Source organism: Cryptomeria japonica, chromosome 7 (assembly GCF_030272615.1).
Source record: "Cryptomeria japonica chromosome 7, Sugi_1.0, whole genome shotgun sequence".
In the NCBI taxonomy this organism is placed as follows: Eukaryota; Viridiplantae; Streptophyta; class Pinopsida; order Cupressales; family Cupressaceae; genus Cryptomeria; species Cryptomeria japonica.
Window position 1 is genome coordinate 6651926 of NC_081411.1, and position 18791 is coordinate 6670716.

The following is an 18791-nucleotide window of genomic DNA, read 5'->3' on the forward strand; positions in this document are numbered from 1 at the left end:
CTTAGCAAAGGAAATAAAACTAGGGACTCATGAGGAGTCAGAAACCATTAACAAAAACCTACTACTAGCCACACCTAGAAGAAACCAAAACACAAACCCACCTAAGGGTTAAACCCTACTAAAGGTTACCTTGTTAGATGATTTTAAGAACTCAATGATTTTGAGTCACTCTGTTAAAGGATTTTATAGCAAGTCAGTTAAAGCTGCCCTGTTAAGGGATTTTCCAACTGTTGAAGTGGTTAGAGGCCAATAGGTAATACAATGATCTGGTAACAACACTTTAATGCTAATGCAGATCCACTTTAGTTCGTTCCTTCTACAATCACACTCTGCAGGTATCTATTCTCTTAACTAGTCTGGCAAGAATCACGTATCTCTGCACTTAGATACACACACAACATTTTCCAACAACCTCAACATGAAGAACAACATCGACCTTATAGGAAACAAATAGGTTGGTAGCATAAACTCTAAACCCTAAACATTTAGGTTAAGCAATTCAGTCGATTCAATCCTAACCGTTGAACATATTGCATTGATTACAATAGTCTTGAATAGATCTCAAGATGTTCTCCATCGTTCGTTCTTCACCACTTCTAGGAGGCTGATAACCCATCACACGTTCTCCACTATTTATAGAGACTTCGCACATTCCCAAGGTAGATAGGGTCAATCTCCTTCATGCAAGATCCTTCACGCGCACAAGGTTGACATGGCAACACAATCCGTTCTTCATTACAATGCTAACTCATCACACGATGTCATCGGTTGAATCACATAGGCTTGGAACACTTCAACTGAAAACCCTGAAGCTAAGACTACAAATCGGTAGTCATACCACATTCCATATACCGGTTTACATTCCAACATACCGGTTCACTTGGATAGACATACCGCTTCACTTTTTCATATATACCAGCTCACAACATCATATCGGTTCTCTTGCTAGTTTCTTACTTCAATATACCAGTACTCTCTTCAGCATATTGACATCAATGACAATCATACAATATCATCATGTCATCATACCGGTTCATATGCCAACAATCTCCCCCTTTGGCATTGATGACAATATACAAGGATATCTTTTTGCTCCAGCTTCACATCTTCTCCCCCTTTGACAACAATGCCAAAGTGGAGGCACAAACAACTATGTCCCACTATGCTTCTCCCCCTAAGGAGTATCATCCTTCAACACACCAATCCTAAAAAAGATATATCAATGTAAGTCTTGACTGATGTGGAGCACACACCTTTAGTTCACCTATTTAAGGGGCAACACCCCTAATTCACCTCTCAAATAGGTAAAGGTAGCCTTTGGTAGAGGCTTGGTGAATATGTTTGCTAACTGCTCCTTACTGGAAACATGTTCCAATACAATCTCTTTGTTCTAAACCTTTTCCCTCAAGAAATGATACTTAAGCTCAAAGTGCTTGGTTCTAGAATGTAGAACTGGATTCTTGGAGATGTTAATCGCACTTGTGTTGTCACAAAATATACTTACCGGTTCAGATACAGGAACTTTGAAGCCATTTAATACATGCTTCATCCAAATTGTCTAGGTGCAATTCATAAATGTTGCAACATACTCTGCTTCTGCTATAAACTGAGAGATACAGCTCTGCTTCTTACTCATCCATGAGACTAGTCTACCACCACGAAAGAATGCACCACCAATTGTGCTCTTCTGGTTGAAATCATTACTGTATGGGTACCATAATCCATAGTCAATAGTTCCCTTCAGATATCTCAAAATCCACTTGACTGCTACCAAGTGGGATTCTCTTGGGCTTTTCTAGAACTGTGTAGTAATGCCCACTGCATGTGCAATGTCTGGTCTACTATGTACTACATAGTGCAATTTACCAATCATTGATCAGTATTCCTTCTCATTTACCAACCCTGAGTCATCCTCTTTTGAGAATTTACAACCAGTCATCATTGGTGTACCAACCGGTTTGCTGTCTTCGATGCCAAAGGTCTTCCACACCTCTTTGACATATTTGGACTGAGTGATAAAGATTCCATCTTTCATTTGTTGAATATGTAGTTCAATGAAGAACTTAATCTCCCCTATAAGTGACATCTCAAATTCCTTTTTCATTTCATCTACAAAATCATGACTCATCTTGTCATCTCCTCCAAAAATTATGTCATCAACAAATACCTCATGGATTAGAATCTGATCTCCTTCTAACTTCAGGTAGATATTACTATCCTCACTTGTTCTCTCAAATCCAATCTTCACAAGATGGGAGTGCAAGTGTTCATACCATGCTCTAGGTTCCTACTTTAGTCCATACAAGGCTTTATGTAGCCTACACACCATGTCACTATCTTCTAATAGGGAAAACCCATCTGGTTGCTCTATATACACCTCCTCTTCTAGTATTCCATTCAGGAATGCATATTTTACATCCATTTGATATGCTTTGAATCCCTTGAATGCTGCATATGCAAGAAGCATACGAACTCCTTCCAATCTAGCTACAGGAGCAAAGGTTTCTCCATAGTCTTCTCCTTCTTCTTAAGCATATCCTTTGCAAACCAGTCTGGCTTTGTTTCTTACCATAGTGCCATCTTCATTCAGTTTATTTTCGAAAACCCATTTGGTGCCTATGATATTTTTATGCTCAGGTCTGGGTACCAAAGACCATGTACCATTCTTTTCTATCTGGTCAAGTTCCTCTTCCATTGCTTTGATCCAGTCTTCATCTTTATGTGCTTCTTTGAATGTTTTAGGCTCAAATTTAGAGATCATGCAAGAGTTTTCTTTGACCTTTCTTCTTGTAATAATTCCTACATCCTTGTCTCCTATGATATGCTTTGGATCATGATTTAGCTTTACATACCTAGGAATGGTCTTAGTTGTTTCCTCTTTCTTTTCTTCTTCATCCTCGTCTTCATCAGCATCAACATCTACCAGTGTAGGAGCACTGTTACTGGTGCTTGGTTGTTTTGCAATCGGTTCCCAGAAGATTACTACTGCTTCATGTCCTACTTTCTCACAGACGGTTTCCTCAGATTTCTCAGAGGTTTCATCAACTCTAACATTGATGCTTTCAACAATTCTTTGAGTCCTATTGTGGAAACATTTGAGAGCTTTTCTCTTTGTGGAATACCCTAGGAATATTCCCTCATCACATTTAGCATCAAACTTGCTCTGATGTTCACTCCTCTTGATATAACATTTTCTACCAAACACTCTAAAGTAGCTTACCACTAGTGTCTTACCGGTCTAATACTCATAAGGTGTTTTGTCTTTACCCTTTTTGATAAGTACCTGGTTCATTGTGTAGATTGCAATGCTCACCGCTTCTCTCTAAAAGGTGTGAGCAACTTTTTCTTGGATCAACATAGTTCTAGCTGCTTCAACCATAGTCTGGTTGTGCCTCCGTGCTAAGTCATTTTGTTGTGGAGTCTGGGGGGCAGATAGTTGCCTCTTGATGTCGTTCTCTTCACAGTACTTGTTGATTTCACTAGAAGTTAATTCTCCTCCTTGATCAGTTCTCAGGCACTTAATCCTCTTATTGTTTTCTCTTTCTACCAGTGCTTTGAAGGCTTTGAACTTTTCAAAGGCTTCAAACTTGTCCTTCAAGAATGTGACCCACATCATTCTTGAGCAATCATTAGTAAGAATCATAAAATACCTATCTCCCTGCACACTCCTAGTTTTCATAGGACCATACAAATCAGTATGCACAAGACCAAGTAAATTGTGTGTAGTGAAAGGTTTACCTTTCTAGGTTGAGGAAGACATTTTCCCCAGTTGATACTCTCTGCACAAAGGATTCTCTAGTTTTCTCAGCATAGGCAATCCTCTAACTGCCTTGATCTTACTAGCCTTCACAATATTATCAAAGTTTACATGGCAGAGTCTCTTATGCCATATCCATCTATCCTCAAATTTAGCCATTAGACATGTACTGACATTAGCATTGAGCTGAAATAGGTTACCTTTGGTTTGCATACCGGTAGCCATCAGTTCACCATTCTTTCCTTCGATTTTGCACACTCCAGTTTTGAATTCCAGAGTGAGTCCATTATCATTCAGTTGAGCAACACTCAAAAGGTTGTGTCTGAGACCTTCTACCCAATACACATTGTCAGCACTGCTTCTTCCATTCAGAGAGGTGGACCCTTTTCCTTTTACCATACATGGTGCATCATTACCGAAACGAACCACACCACCATCATACTCTTCTAGAGATAGAAACTTACTCCAGTCACTAGTCATATGGTGAGAACAACCACTATCAATAATCCACTCATTGGAATTATCAAAGCGGGAGACAAGTGCCTTCTTGTCTGACACATCTTCCTTGACTGCTACAAACACAATATCTTCACTTTCTTCATCTTCTGATTCCTCATCAGTGACACCTGTAGCGTCCTAAAATTGTGACACTTGCAATTTCGACTGCATTTCGGTCTTCATGATGGCGATGCAACACGCAACCTGAATGGAGACCCCGAAACCTGATAATGACACTAAAAACTGCATTTTTCAAGCACACTGGCCTGAACCTCCTTGCACCCTGCTGTCCTGGGAGGTGGGACCAGAGCGCCCAGCACCCTGGTCCCTGGGTCCTATTTTGGGCCCGGTCTCCTAAGGGGTCTCAGGTCTTTTTGTTTGCAATTTGGAAATTATCTTTCCTGGTTGGCCTAAGGTCAAGAAAATCAGTCTATCAGCCCTAAATGACAAGTATATAAACTACATTTTCCTCTCTCATTTGGGTAGATGGAAAAAAGGCGAAAGCAAGATTCAAACATTCAACCATTCAAGCATTCAAGCAATTGATCATTTCAAGTCTCCATTCAAGGCTAAGTGTTGCATTCAAGACAAGGATTCAACCATTGAAGAGGAGATCACATACTACAACATACTACATACAACAACATACAACATCTATACCTTCGCACATAAGGATACAAACATCCTTAGAACAAGGTCGTAGGTACGCGGCTGAAATTGAAGATCTGGAATCCTTGTGCAGAGACGAACAGATCCCCCTTCGTTTCGCGGATTTTTCGGAGGACCATGGCGCCGAGCGCCATCGTCCCGACAACTTTTGCTCAAATTTACAGGACAGCGCCGTATCGACATTTTACTGCTAATTCCAGGTCCGCAGCTTCATCCTATATCCCTATCTCAGTTTATAAGCGAATCTTTATCACTTTCTATGCATTCCTAGCTTAATTCTTTTATCAACATTCTTTACAAAAGAGGGTAGCCTTGCTGTCTTAACCCTTGAAACTCATTTAGCATCCAATCTTGCATTGCGTGGGATTGGATCTTGTGGGTTCCAACCCCTCTTTTGAATGTAAAGTCTCTCTCCTAAGTGAAAACCATCGAATCCTAGCGAGCCTCCCTTCTCTCTCCTCGGAGTTGGAAGAGGGGAGAGCAACTAGGGTTCGATTGCGATTTTTCCGCTTTACATTTTGGTGAACCTGACGTGAACATCCTTTCTGATTATTCATGATTAGATCTGAAAATTGGATTCCTTGATTACATTTCCATGTTTGATCTTTTGCAAAATTTTAGAGGTGATTGCATGAAAACCCTAAAATTTCTTTTTAGTAATTGAACTTGTGAAATATTTAATTGTTAATGCTTGTTTCAGATCTGCCCTTCTGTTACAAATCATCAATTCATATTTATGCTTTAATTTTGAAAATTAAGTGGTTAAGTGTCAAAACCCTAATTTTTAAAACCCTCTTGATTCAACCTTTGTCCGACAATTTGACCGATCAAAACATCTCCAAATCAGCGGTAACTTTGGATTCCGCAATAAAATCACAATATCTTTCATCCCTGAAAATTTGGAAAAAAGTTGCGAGGACCGTGTGCACTCCGAGCGCCATCATCCTCGACATTTTTTCTGAAATTTTGGGAGCAAGATCTTACTGTATTTTCCTGCTAAAATCCAGAATTTTGGCTGCTTTTATCAATTATAACACTTTCAAAATTACAGTCAAAGTTGGTCTTGTGATTGCTTGGTTTAAGGCTCCTAATCATTCAAAAATCATTGAAACTGAAATTCATGTCAAAATTGTGTTTCTTACTGTCCTAAATCTGAAAAGTGTGTTTGTATTCATTCGAAATTTTAGTGCTTTATTCAAATTCTTGCATTTTGTGACTTTTGAAATTAAGTGCTTAATTACAACAACTTTAATTTCCGCTTTCAAAATTGAATTTTGCGTGAAATTGAGTCAATTTTTAAAATTCCAAATTTGCATTGCTTTTGGCATTCCCTCTAAAATCATAAAATTCAAAATTTCAGTTTCCCTCTCTTTTTCAAAATTCAAAATTTTGCATTTTTCGACAATCTTGATAGGGTTCAATTTTGAAATTGCAACTTTAATTTGGCCTATCTACAGATCGTATAATCACTCAATTTTTTCAGATTAGCTCTAAAATCATCATACCTTTCATCCCTGCAAATTTCGAAAAAAGTTGCAAGGACCGTGTTGCACTCCGAGCGCCACGGTCCCGGATTTTTCCGAAATTTCGGGAGACTGTCGTGATTGCATTTAACAGCTTAAATCTGGAAAATTGGCTGATTCTACTAAAAATTGCTACCTCTAAATTCAAAATTTTCTCTTTCTCTCTAGTGCATGAGTTTTACAACAATAAGTCCTACTTACACTATTTCCGTTAGACGAAGCCGTAGAATTAAGTCTTTCCAAGGTTTAACCACCGAGGAGATGGAACCTAATTTGAATAGCCTTTTTAACGAGGACATGGGTAATTCCTCTAATCCTCCTAATGATGAAGAAGCTCTCCATGAGGTTTCTGTAGAACAACTTTTGAAATTGGATAACCAATTTGATGATTTTCACCAATGGATGTCTCATGAGTATCCCGATAGTCAAGCTCTTCCTTTAATTGAGGGTCTAAAACATATGCTTCAAAGTGATAAGAATGGAATTGATATTTTGCGTTGTATTGCACACATTGTGGATTCGAATGTGATGCCAATGAAGAGTTGTGCCGAATCTTTAGGTTATACACAACCTCCTACTCAAGTCAATCATTCTATTCCTTTGACAACTCCTATTGCTAGCATACCTACTTTTACATCAAACATAATGACTACTTCTATACAAGACATTCCTCCCATGATCACTAGTCATGGAGGCAATCCCTCCTCTTCAATTAATCCTATTCCTTCATTCAATCCAACTTCGTCATTCATTCCTTCAATGAGTGTTCCTATTATATCTTCACAAATGAAAACGACGCAAGGGGGCAATTCATTCAATCATTCCATTCCTCCTTGTAGTGTTCCTCCTGTCCAATCATCTCCTATGACTAATTATGATAGAGTCCCACCACCTTACTCTTTACCTTCTTTCAATAACATAACACCTCCATCTCAATCTAACACATCTAATATGAATTCTTTGACTGAAGTGACCATTAACAATCTTGCACAAACTGTCTCTTCTTTACAGCAACAAATTGCCTCTATGAATCAATCTAAGTTTAGTGTGCCCACATTTGATGTTGCAAGCCCACTTTCTCTTGACATTGTTCAAGCTATTCCCCCTAAACATGTTGAACTCCCGCATTTGGAGCTTTATAATGGTAAAGGTGATCCTCTAACACATGTTAAGACTTTTCAAACAATTAGTACTAATTTTGCTTATGACCCAAGGTTGCTTGCAAAATTGTTTACTAGAACATTAAGAGACAAAGCCCTACAATGGTATTGCACGTTGCCTTCTTATTCTATTACTTCTTTCGAACAACTTGCAAATGCTTTCATTCAACAATTTCAAAACAATATAAGTCCTAAAGTTACTTTGATTGATTTAATGCATTGTAAACAAGGTGTTAAAGAAAAAGTGACTGATTTCATTGGTAGATATAAGCATTTGTATGCTCAAATTTCTTTTCCAGTGCCTAACAATGATATTCAAAGAATTTTTATTTCTAATTTGCAAAAAGATATTCGAGACAAACTTCTGTTTTCTGAGTTTACTTCTTTCCAACAGTTGTGTGCCACTCTTCACAATTATCAACTGACTGTGAGTCAAATGGAACAATCTCATCCTATGGCTCCGAGTGATAAGGGTGATAGCAGTCAACAACCATTTGGGAAGATTAAACCGAACAGAGATTCCATTAAATTCAATGAAAACATCATCAACAACAATGTGAATGCAGCATCAGGTGTGCCTCCTATTTCTAAATTATTCAAGAAAGAAAGAAAGTATACTCCTTTGAATGAATCATTGCATAGTATTATGAATAAGTTATTGGAACAAAATGTGCTTACTCTTCCTCCTGTACGACAAATTGATCCTACAAAGATTACTTCACCTTATTTTGATCATAAAGCTTTTTGTCACTTTCATCATCAGCCTGGGCATGATACTGAAAAATGTTTTTCTTTAAAGGGTAAAATTCAAGATTTGATTGATAATAATACTATCTCTGTTTCTGGAGTGAATGATAAAGGCAACACATCTATAGCTCCTCCTAACCAAAATCTTTAGATTTTTACTGATCCATTACCTTCTCACACCTCTAATGCGATTGAGGCTAATGATTCCTCTCTCTCATCTTATGGTCTTGTGTCTATGACTCCGAATGTGATTAACTTTGTAGAGCAACAAGAAATCCCTAAAGAACCTTCCATCACATTTGATTCTAGTGAAACCATTAGGGCACCTGATGGTCCTTTATACATAGTTGCAAAAGTCAAGAATACACCTTGCCATGGAGTGCTTATTGATCCTTCGTGCATGGTTAATGTTATTACTGAAGAATTTCTTTTTACTTTGCAATTGAATCAAGTGATCTATGAGAAAACAGATGTGATTGTGAAATTATTTGATGCATTTTCTTCTCCTGCAATTGGTTTTATTACATTGCCTATTGAGGTCCATAACAAATCCCTTGATGTGAACTTTCCTATTATCCCTTCATCCAAACAATTTCGTGTGAAGCTTGGCTATCCTTGGCTATCTTCCATGAAAGCTATTGCTTCTCCTATTCATAAGTGTTTGAAATTTCCCCATATTGGTGAAGTTGTTACTGTTAATCATAGTCTCTTTAAACCAGCTGAAAGAACTTCTAGTGTTCCTATTGATTATTTTTGGCCTAAACAATTTCAATCCCTTCCTCCGTGAAGTGATCATCTTTTCAAATCTTATCAAAAGTGGAAAACAGATATGATCCTATCTTTAAGTGAACCTAGAACACCTAAACTTGACATTCCTATCATTCTTGAGAAGGAAGTTCTTCCTTTGAAAGATAAAACTAATGTCTTTCCTCAAGAAGATTCCCAACCCATCCCTATGGATGTGACTATGGCTATGCCTAATAAACCTTCTAAGAGTAGACCTATACCTCCTCGTCACGATGGACTTGGTCTTCTCCCTAAACCAAAAATTCCTCCTTTATATGGAGCAGTTCCTCCTCCTTCATTTTATAGAGAGAAGAGACCTTCTTCTTCTCCTATTATCCAGCCTAAGAGACCACAACCTAAACACCCAAGTGATAAGGATGAGAACATTCCTCCTCCTCAATCTTCTCCACTTCCTACTAAGACTAGACGTAATCGTTCTGCACGTGAACGCCGACGAAAGCGTCATCTTAGGGCTCAAGCAGCTGCTTCTCAAACTTTACAGTCTCCAAAAACACCCTCAACAAGCATTATTCCATTTTCTCCTCAGCCGGACATTGAACCTAAATCTCCTAAACATAAGATGCATGATGGTCTTGATCCTGTGCAAGTTAAAGATCCTATTTTTATAAATCTTGATGATGATATAGATGAAAATGTTATTCATGATGAAAATGCTACTCCTCTTGCTTCTGACAGTGAATATGAACTTGTTGATTTTGATAACCATTTATCTAATGAATTTTCTAAAGCACTTATCCTAGCTCCTAGACAAGAACAACGTGGCTCGGAACATGAACATAGCCCTTGTTTGGATCTTGTGATAGCTCCATCTGCTGTGTTGGATGTTCCTCCTCTAGCGTGTTCCCTGCCTTCACAAAACATTGATCAGCAAGATCGAGGGGTAGATGACGTGCTAGACTAGTTATATTAGCATAGCAGATTCTCTCCTCCTCTCTTTTGTTACTTCTTCTATATGTTATTCTCATTCATCTATTTGTTGTCCTTAGTGTTGTCTACTTGAGGATGATGCAAAGCATTGAGATCTCTTTTGGTCTCTCTCATGTTGACTCAAAAGACACATGTGTTCCCTTCTTCTAGGTGATCTTCCTTGATTGGGGAATGAAGAACAATTATGCATACATACATATGATATATATACATGACTTATCATACAGCATACTAACCCCGAGGAAAGCGAAGTCACCTCGTGCTTTGTGTTTTGTGTCTATTATCCTTGGGTTTATCTCACACTTGGGGGCTAAATCTTTGCGATAACGTGCTCCTTTCCTTTCTCATTTCTTATGTGTATCACTACGTTAAAACAATCACCCCTGTTAAGGCGTGTGTGATCGCTTTAACGTAGGGGGGCATACACCCTGTCTATCCTTTCAAGATACTTGAAAATTTCTTGACAAACTTAGCTTTGCCTTGAAAATTTTTGGTATTTCTCTTGCATGACTCATAGTGAGGGAACCTTACTACTGACAGTCATGGTTCTCCCTCGTGATCTTCCCTTTTACTTTGTCAATCGAAGTCGTAAGATCCTTAGTCCATTAGGGGCTTGGTGTATCTTGCCTCCTTGACGTGGTGAAAGTCTTTCAATGTTGTTTCCTTGTACTTTACCGGAAGTATGAGCATACATACTCCTGCTAAAGTGGGGGCTAAATGTAGTGTCCTAAAATTGTGACACTTGCAATTTCGACTGCATTTCGGTCTTCACGATGGCGACGCAACACGCAACCTGAATGGAGACCCCAAAACTTGATTATGACACTAAAAATTGCATTTTTCAAGCACCTTGGCCTGAACCTCCTTGCACCCTACTGTCCCGGGAGGTGGGACCAGAGTGCCCAGCGCCCTGGTCCCTCAGGAACAGGGCGCTCAGCGCCCTGGTCCCCAGGACCATGGCGCCCAGCGCCGTGGTCCCTGGGTCCTATTTTGGGCCTGGTCTCCTAAGGGGTCTCGGGTCTTTTTGTTTGCAATTTGGAAATTATCTTTCCTGGTCGGCCTAAGGTCGGGAAAATCAGTCTATCATCCCTAAATGACAAGTATATAAACTACATTTTCCTCTCTCATTTGGGTAGATGGAAAAAAGGTGAAAGCAAGATTCAAACATTCAAGCATTCAAGCATTCAAGTAATTGATCATTTCAAGTCTCCATTCAAGGCTAAGTGTTGCATTCAAGATAAGGATTCAACCATTGAAGAGGAGATCACATACTACAACATACTACACACAACAACATACAACATCTATACCTTCGCACATAAGGATACAAACATCCTTAGAACAAGGTCGCAGGTACGCGGCTGAAATTGAAGATCTGGAATCCTTGTGCAGAGACGAACAGATCCCCCTTCATTTCGCGGATTTTTCGGAGGACCATGGTGCCGAGCGCCATCATCCCAACAACTTTTGCTCAAATTTACAGGACAGCGCTGTATCGACATTTTACTGCTAATTCCAGGTCCGCAGCTTCATCCTATATCCCTATCTTAGTTTATAAGCGAATCTTTATCACTTTCTATGCATTCCTAGCTTAATTCTTCTATCAACATTCTTTACAAAAGAGGGTAGCCTTGCTGTCTTAACCCTTGAAACTCATTTAGCATCCAATCTTGCATTGCGTGGGATTGGATCTTGTGGGTTCCAACCCCTCTTTTGAATGTAAAGTCTCTCTCCTAAGTGAAAACCATCAACCCTAGCGAACCTCCCTTCTCTCTCCTCGGAGTTGGAAGAGGGGAGAGCAACTAGGGTTCGATTGCGATTTTTCCGCTTTACAACACCTTAATCAACTACTACAAAACAGTTTCTCCGGTTTCCTCCTTTGAACTTCTTGAACCTCTCCGGTTTGTCCTTGTTATCACCATTAGGGTAGTTTATAGTAATGTGTCCTATTTGGTTACAAGAAAATCATTTCAAAGGGAGCTTACCTCTATATTTACTGGTTCCCTTGGGAAGTCGCTTGGAAAGAAGAGCTTCAAATCCCATCAGGATCTCCTCATCATATATTTCTCTACTTTGTCTTGGTTCCCCACTAGTACTAGCTTCTTTGCCTTTTCTAGATGATGCAGCAGATGCTCTGAAGGCTGATTTAGTCTTTTGAATACTGCCATCATAAGTATTTAGCTCATAAGTTGTTAACTTTGCAATGATGGAGTCTAGGGATACCTTTGTCTTGTCTACAGACCTCAACTCCTGAATAGCAGCAACCCTTATTGTATAGACTAGTAATAAGAATCTCAAAACTTTTCTAGCAATAGTGGAATCTTCCATTTTACCACTTGCACTCTTGATATCTCCAACAATGGTTTTGATTCTTATTCCATATTTTTGAATGGTCTCTCCTTCAACCATCCGCATGTCTTCAAACTTTCCCCTAAGGCTTTCTTCCTTAGCTTGTTTCACATGCTCATCACCACCATAGATATTATCAAGGGCATCCCATACTTCTTTGGGATTCTCTTTATCCTGAACCTCAATAAACTCAATGTTAGATAAACTATTGATTAGGGCTTCCATGACTTGCCCATTCTCTTGAATCTCTCTCTTTTGATCATCTAAGAGAGTACTAGTAGGGATAACATTTATTCTCAACATAGCTCCAGTGTTGAGCACCCATGATTTTGATGTATATCTTCATTCTGTCCTTCCATATCTTAAAGTTTTCTGTGTTGAACTTTGGACCTTCCCTCCTCATCATTAAAATAGGATCTTTTCCTCAAGTGGTTAACCTTACAACATAGAGGACTTGGAGGAAGCTCTGATACCAATTGATGAATCAATGATGAACAGTTAGTACCAAACCGATACTGAGAGGGGGGGGTGAATTAGTACTAGCAAAAATCACTTTTCCTTGAACCAGTTTGACTGAGAACACTACACTTAACTGGCAAGCAATAACACCGGTCTAAACTAGATTACTACCGGTTAAACACAGTAAGAATGTGAAAGACATAAATCTATAACTCTTAGCTTTCCACACAATCTAACATATTATTTCCAATTCACCCATATGCATACACTAGTAATACATCAACAAAAATGTAAAGACTTACTGGTTCAACATGCTTTACCTCTTGACAAAGAATTACAAAGCATCACATGAAAAACATCACACATAACACACATATTTTTCACGTGGAAACCCAATTGGGAAAAACCACGGTGGAGATGAATACCCACAAGCTGTTCTTTGAACCCTTTTGAAGTCCACTTTGTTAGGAGCCTAGTCTAGTTAAAGACTTTACAATAGGTTCTTTTAGGAACCGATCCTACTAGGGATCACCCGATTAAGGGATGGCTAAAATACCTGGTTAAGGGTTAGCCCTATTAAAGGTTACCTTGTTAGATGTAATAGAACTTCAATGCCAATGCAGATCCACTTTAGTTTGTTCCTTCTGCAATCACACTCTGCAGGTATCCATTCTCTTATCTGTTCTGACAAGAATCGCGTATCTCTACACTTAGATACACACACAAAATTTTCCATCAACATCAACATGAAGAACAACATCGATCTTATAGGAAACAGATAGGTCGGTAGCATAAACCCTAAACCCTAAACATTTAGGTTAGGCAATTCAATCGGTTCAATCCTAATCATTGAACATATTACATTGATTACAACAATCTTGACCAGATCTTAAGACGTTCTCCATCATTCGTTCTTCACCACTTCTAGGAGGCTGATAACCCATCAGGCATTATCCATCGTTTATAGAGACATCGCACATTCCCGGGGTAGATAGGGTCAATCTCCTTCATGCAAGATCCTTCATGTGCCCAAGGCTGATGTGGAAACACAATATGTTCTTCATTATAATGCTAACTCATCACATGATGTCATCAGTTGAATTACATAGGCTTGGAACACTTCAACCGGAAACCCTGAAGCTAAGACTACCAACCGGTAGTCATACCACATTCCATATACCGGTTTACATTCCAACATACCGGTTCACAACATCATACTAGTTCTCTCTTTAGCATATTGACATCAATGACAATCATACAATATCATCATATCATCATACCACTTCATATGCCAATAGATTGGACAGTCTACGACCCATACTTGATTCTGGTTGTGATTCCTTTTGCTTGTTTCTCTGACATCGAGTGACAATGGGCATTAATATATTTCTACCATGATGAATTCTTCTTCTTCTATTGGGGTTCTTGGTAGAGTTGGTGGCTCAGATCGAGCTTTGTTATAAGTTGTTAGCCTCCCCTACAATTTTTTTCATTTTGAATGTTCATACTTGCGGGTTGCCTTATTATGCATTTATTTCTGTTGAGTCCTTTGTTCTCCTTCGTGTTTGAACCTAAGTTGTTGAACTCTTTCTAAAAATTTTAATAGGTTCAAGGTTCAAAGTACATTTTAGAAAAAGGTCATTGGCGGTCTTTGTCTTCATGAAAGCAAGCACATTATTGTTATACGTTTTGAACATTGAACCCGTGATCAAAAATTGGTTCAAGGTTCAAAATGTCTTTTGTGAGTCGCAGCAACTTATTGTTGTATAATGAGCGAATGTCTATACATTTTAAGTCAGTTTCTGAACTTGAAATTTGAACCAATTTTCAAGCGGTTCAAATGGCTCAAGCGGTTTAATGGTTCAAAGCTTCTATTTAATAATCATTGTTGGTTCTCATTCCCGGTATTGTTTTGTGTCGCTTGTTCATTGTTGTACTTCTTAAATGAACTTGAACTTGATTAGGCTCAGGTAATTGCAGTAAGACTTCATGAAGGGTTGAGTAACTTTGTGGGAATGTCAAGTTTTTATATGAATTCTTATCTTTTCTACATACTAGCTTGTGCAAGGGATTGGCCTAGTTTGCTTGATGAACTTTGGGTAGGTGAGATGAAGGTGTATAGTTATTATCCCCTGTTATAGCAGCAAAGACATGTTGAGCAAATTGATAGATGGAATTGTGTCTTCGCAGGAAGACTTGCTTTTGAGCTCCAGGGGGATGTGAAAATGAGAATGTCTGTTGAGGCAATGGAGTTCATAAGCATATATGGTAGCTTCTTTATTTGATTTCTGAGGTTCACTTACCTATGGGTAGGTGGTTTTGAGGGTTAACCATTCAAGCTACCTAGGAATGCCTTCGATAGCTATGTACTTATAGAGGTGAGCAAGCAGCTAGCTTACATTGATAAGAGATTGGGGACAAAGGGTGAATCTGGAGTTGTATTCTCTGTTGAACTTGGGTAATATAGCTACAAATCCATATCTGATGCTTTGAACCTAGAATTGGAATTGAAGAGGATGAACCTACAGCCATATGTGGCAAGACATAATTTTGTTAGAAGAGGTTATGCGATTGAGAATCAAAATGTGGAAAATCAATTTTGTCATGAACCTCAGTTGGAGGATTACTAGGATAATTGCAGTGACGAATATGAGGTAAGAAGAAGGTTGTGATCAAGGTTCACTTTGCAACAAATAATAACCATGAAGCTTCCAATCAATATATCTGGAGTACAAGAAGATACAGGGGAAGATATCTTAGACCCTGAGTTTGACATAAAGGTTCAAGGAAAGCCAATTCCAGAGATTGATTAGAATAGAAAGAAGGATGACAGTGTTCAAGCCAAAACCTTCAATGTTGTGAGAAGAACAGAGAGATGGTTGAGAAACCAAAAGTTTAAGGAGGGATCTCACATGTCCTCACATGAACTAAGAGTTGATTCACAAATTGTGACTCAATCTCCTATTTCTTCCACTAATGAAATTGTTAATGTTGCAGGTGTTTCAAGGCCCATTGTTGGGAAAATCCAACCTAGGAGATCAAAGAGGTCACCATCAGGTTCCACTGTCGCTCGAGTAACTCGGTCTAGGAGTAAGAAGAAGAGTAGAGAGCCCATTTTGAAATAGACTATTGTAGACATAGACCCTAGTGAAGAGATAGAGGCAACAATGGATCAATAGGATTGGATGAACCTATGATGTAGGAAATGGAAATGGGTAAAGAAGTGGAAAGAAAACAAGACCCCATGAACACCCTGGTTATTGTCAATTTGCTAGATATACAGATAACTCCTCCACCTAAAGAGCCTGTGAACACACCACGATGGTTGGAAGCTATTTTTGGAAAGAAACAAAGTGTAGTGCCGATTACAATTCCTATGGAAGACATGGTCAGCAAATGTTTGGGAAAGGCATCAAATCCAAAAAAACTCAAGATGTAGACAATGCTAGAAGTGGATGAAGTAACAGGTCACTGGATGACTAAGATATCCAAACCAATTCCAGAGAGAGATGTAAACAAAGCCACTGAGGAGGACTTTATAGTTGAAAAGATAGACCAAGGATTTGCTTCGCATGCCGTAGATGTTAAGAATTTGGAGTCATCTACAAAAAGGATAATTTCTAGAACATGGAAAGATGAGAAAGATAAAAGGGAATTGAAGCAAGTCATCACTTAGATCGCTGAGTAACAAGACAAGGGTGGCACAAGTAAACATGGACAAGGAGGTGTGGAAGCAAAGAATTCAGCACATCAGACTTCCTTATTATCAAGTCATCCTAAACTTCTTAGTGGCACACTTGGAATGACATGGAATGCAAGGTTCTGTGACAAAGTAGGACAGATCAGTAACTTCTTCTTCTATAGTGGAATCATGATTAATCCAGGAATTAGTTGTCAGCCTCACAATGGTTTTTGTTTTATTTTTTATTTCCTGTTATAGAAAATGGTTTCTTTAACCTTTGGTTAAAGTAAAGTTTAAATTTGTTGTGTAAAAAAACTATGAGCCGAGAGGCTACTTAAGTTGGAAAGCTTGTTTTTTTTAGGCTCTAAAAAACTATGATTTTTCAAGCAGTAGACAATATCCATTTTTGTTTTTCTATGAACTATTTTAAACTGGAAGGACTGATTATTAATAAAATGTTATGGTGTGCAGTCTTTGAGTCTGTGTGTTTAAAGATTAGCAATCTTTCTTGAGAAATCTTCTATGAGCATGATATCCTTTTATGATCAGTTATTTCTATGTTTTTCCTGAGTTCTTGGTTACCATTAATTGTTAGCAGATTAATTGTGTATTGATTTGTGCTAATCCCCCTTGTCCTATGAGGCATGAGAGAATATCAATTAGACATCAATACTGCCATGCATTTGCTATGCTCTGAATTTATAAAGTGAATGTGTGTGTGAATCAGAGACTATGAGCTCCTATTTAATCATTAGAATATTTTCTTTATTTTAGTTTGAAGTTATTCTTTTGTGTTGATGGACAAATGCCAAAGCATTTCCACTCTTTCTGGTAAAAAGTGTCAACATTTCATTTGTGCGTTAAATTCATCGCGAATCATATGAGGAGCTTCCTTCTAATGTAGAGGTTGAATTTTAATTAATTCATCCAATTGTTGGTAATTTGTTTCCCTTCATAAGGGGCTTACAAGAGTTATATTTCTGTTCAGAGAAAACCAATAAATTTCAAGAAAGGGACAAATCTATTTACCAACATATTTTTGGCGACTCTGCTAGGGAGTCAAATTATAGGACTAGTTGCCTAGTTGCAAGACTGGAGTGAAAATATATACTAGGTCCCAAAGAAGGGAGGGAATAGTTGATTCTGTCTTTCAAGAGTTACAGAACCTAAATTTTCAACCCACTTTTCCACCTCAAAGATGAGCAACAAGTATGCCTCCTTCCCCATCCGCATCATCTCCTGTATCCTCAGTTTGTCAATCTCTAACCTTGAATGGTATTACTTTATTAAATATAATCAACCCGAGCCTACTCAATATCATCTTTCCAATGGCAGTAAATAATCCTTGGGGGGCTGTTGTAGGTCCTTTGAACTTAGGATCAAATTTGAACCCCTTACCCAAAGGTGCTAGAGATCACTTGCCAAAGTTCAGTGGGGATGGAAAAATCACCATTGATTAGCACTTGAATGCATTCAATGTAGCTTGTGGGATAATAGTTCTTCAACATGAGGATGTTGTTGTAAGATTATTTGTTCAAACACTAACTGGAGTAGCAGCAAATTGGTTCTATCACTTATCAAAGAGTGTGCTAACAAATTGGCAGAGTTTGAAAACAAGGTTTGAGGCAAGATTTAAAGTGGTTGAAGATGAACACTCTCTCTTGGCTCAATTGGCCCAGTTAAAGAACGAGATTTCGGAGTCTATGAGGGACTTTGTAGCAAAATTTGATAAAATTGTGCATAAAATTCCAGTCAATCAAAAACCTTGAGATGATAATTTGAAGTGTTTTTCCATAAATTCTATGCCTTCAGAAATAGGTTTCCTGATCCACAGGCAAAGAGTTGCAGATTTAAGTGCTACCAAGACTCTTGTCGTTGATTTGGAAGATGATCTAATCTTGGTAGGTAAATGGAAAAGAGAAGTACAGACTCCCACTTCTCGACCTTCTACTTCTTCTAACCCTATGATCTAGAGATTGATGAATGATGTGATTACCCTTAAAAGACAATTACCTAAAGCCAGTACATCATACCCATCTCCCTATCAAGATGTACCTAGGAGAAATACAAATAAATCTTTGGGATTTGGGATCAAGACTTTGCAATTGCCCCCTGCTCAGCAGAGATTGGCAATTGAGGCACTGCCACCTGATAGGGAGATTGATAGGTAAGTGCTCAAAAGGCCAATTTTGGTCAAGAAGTTACAATATAAA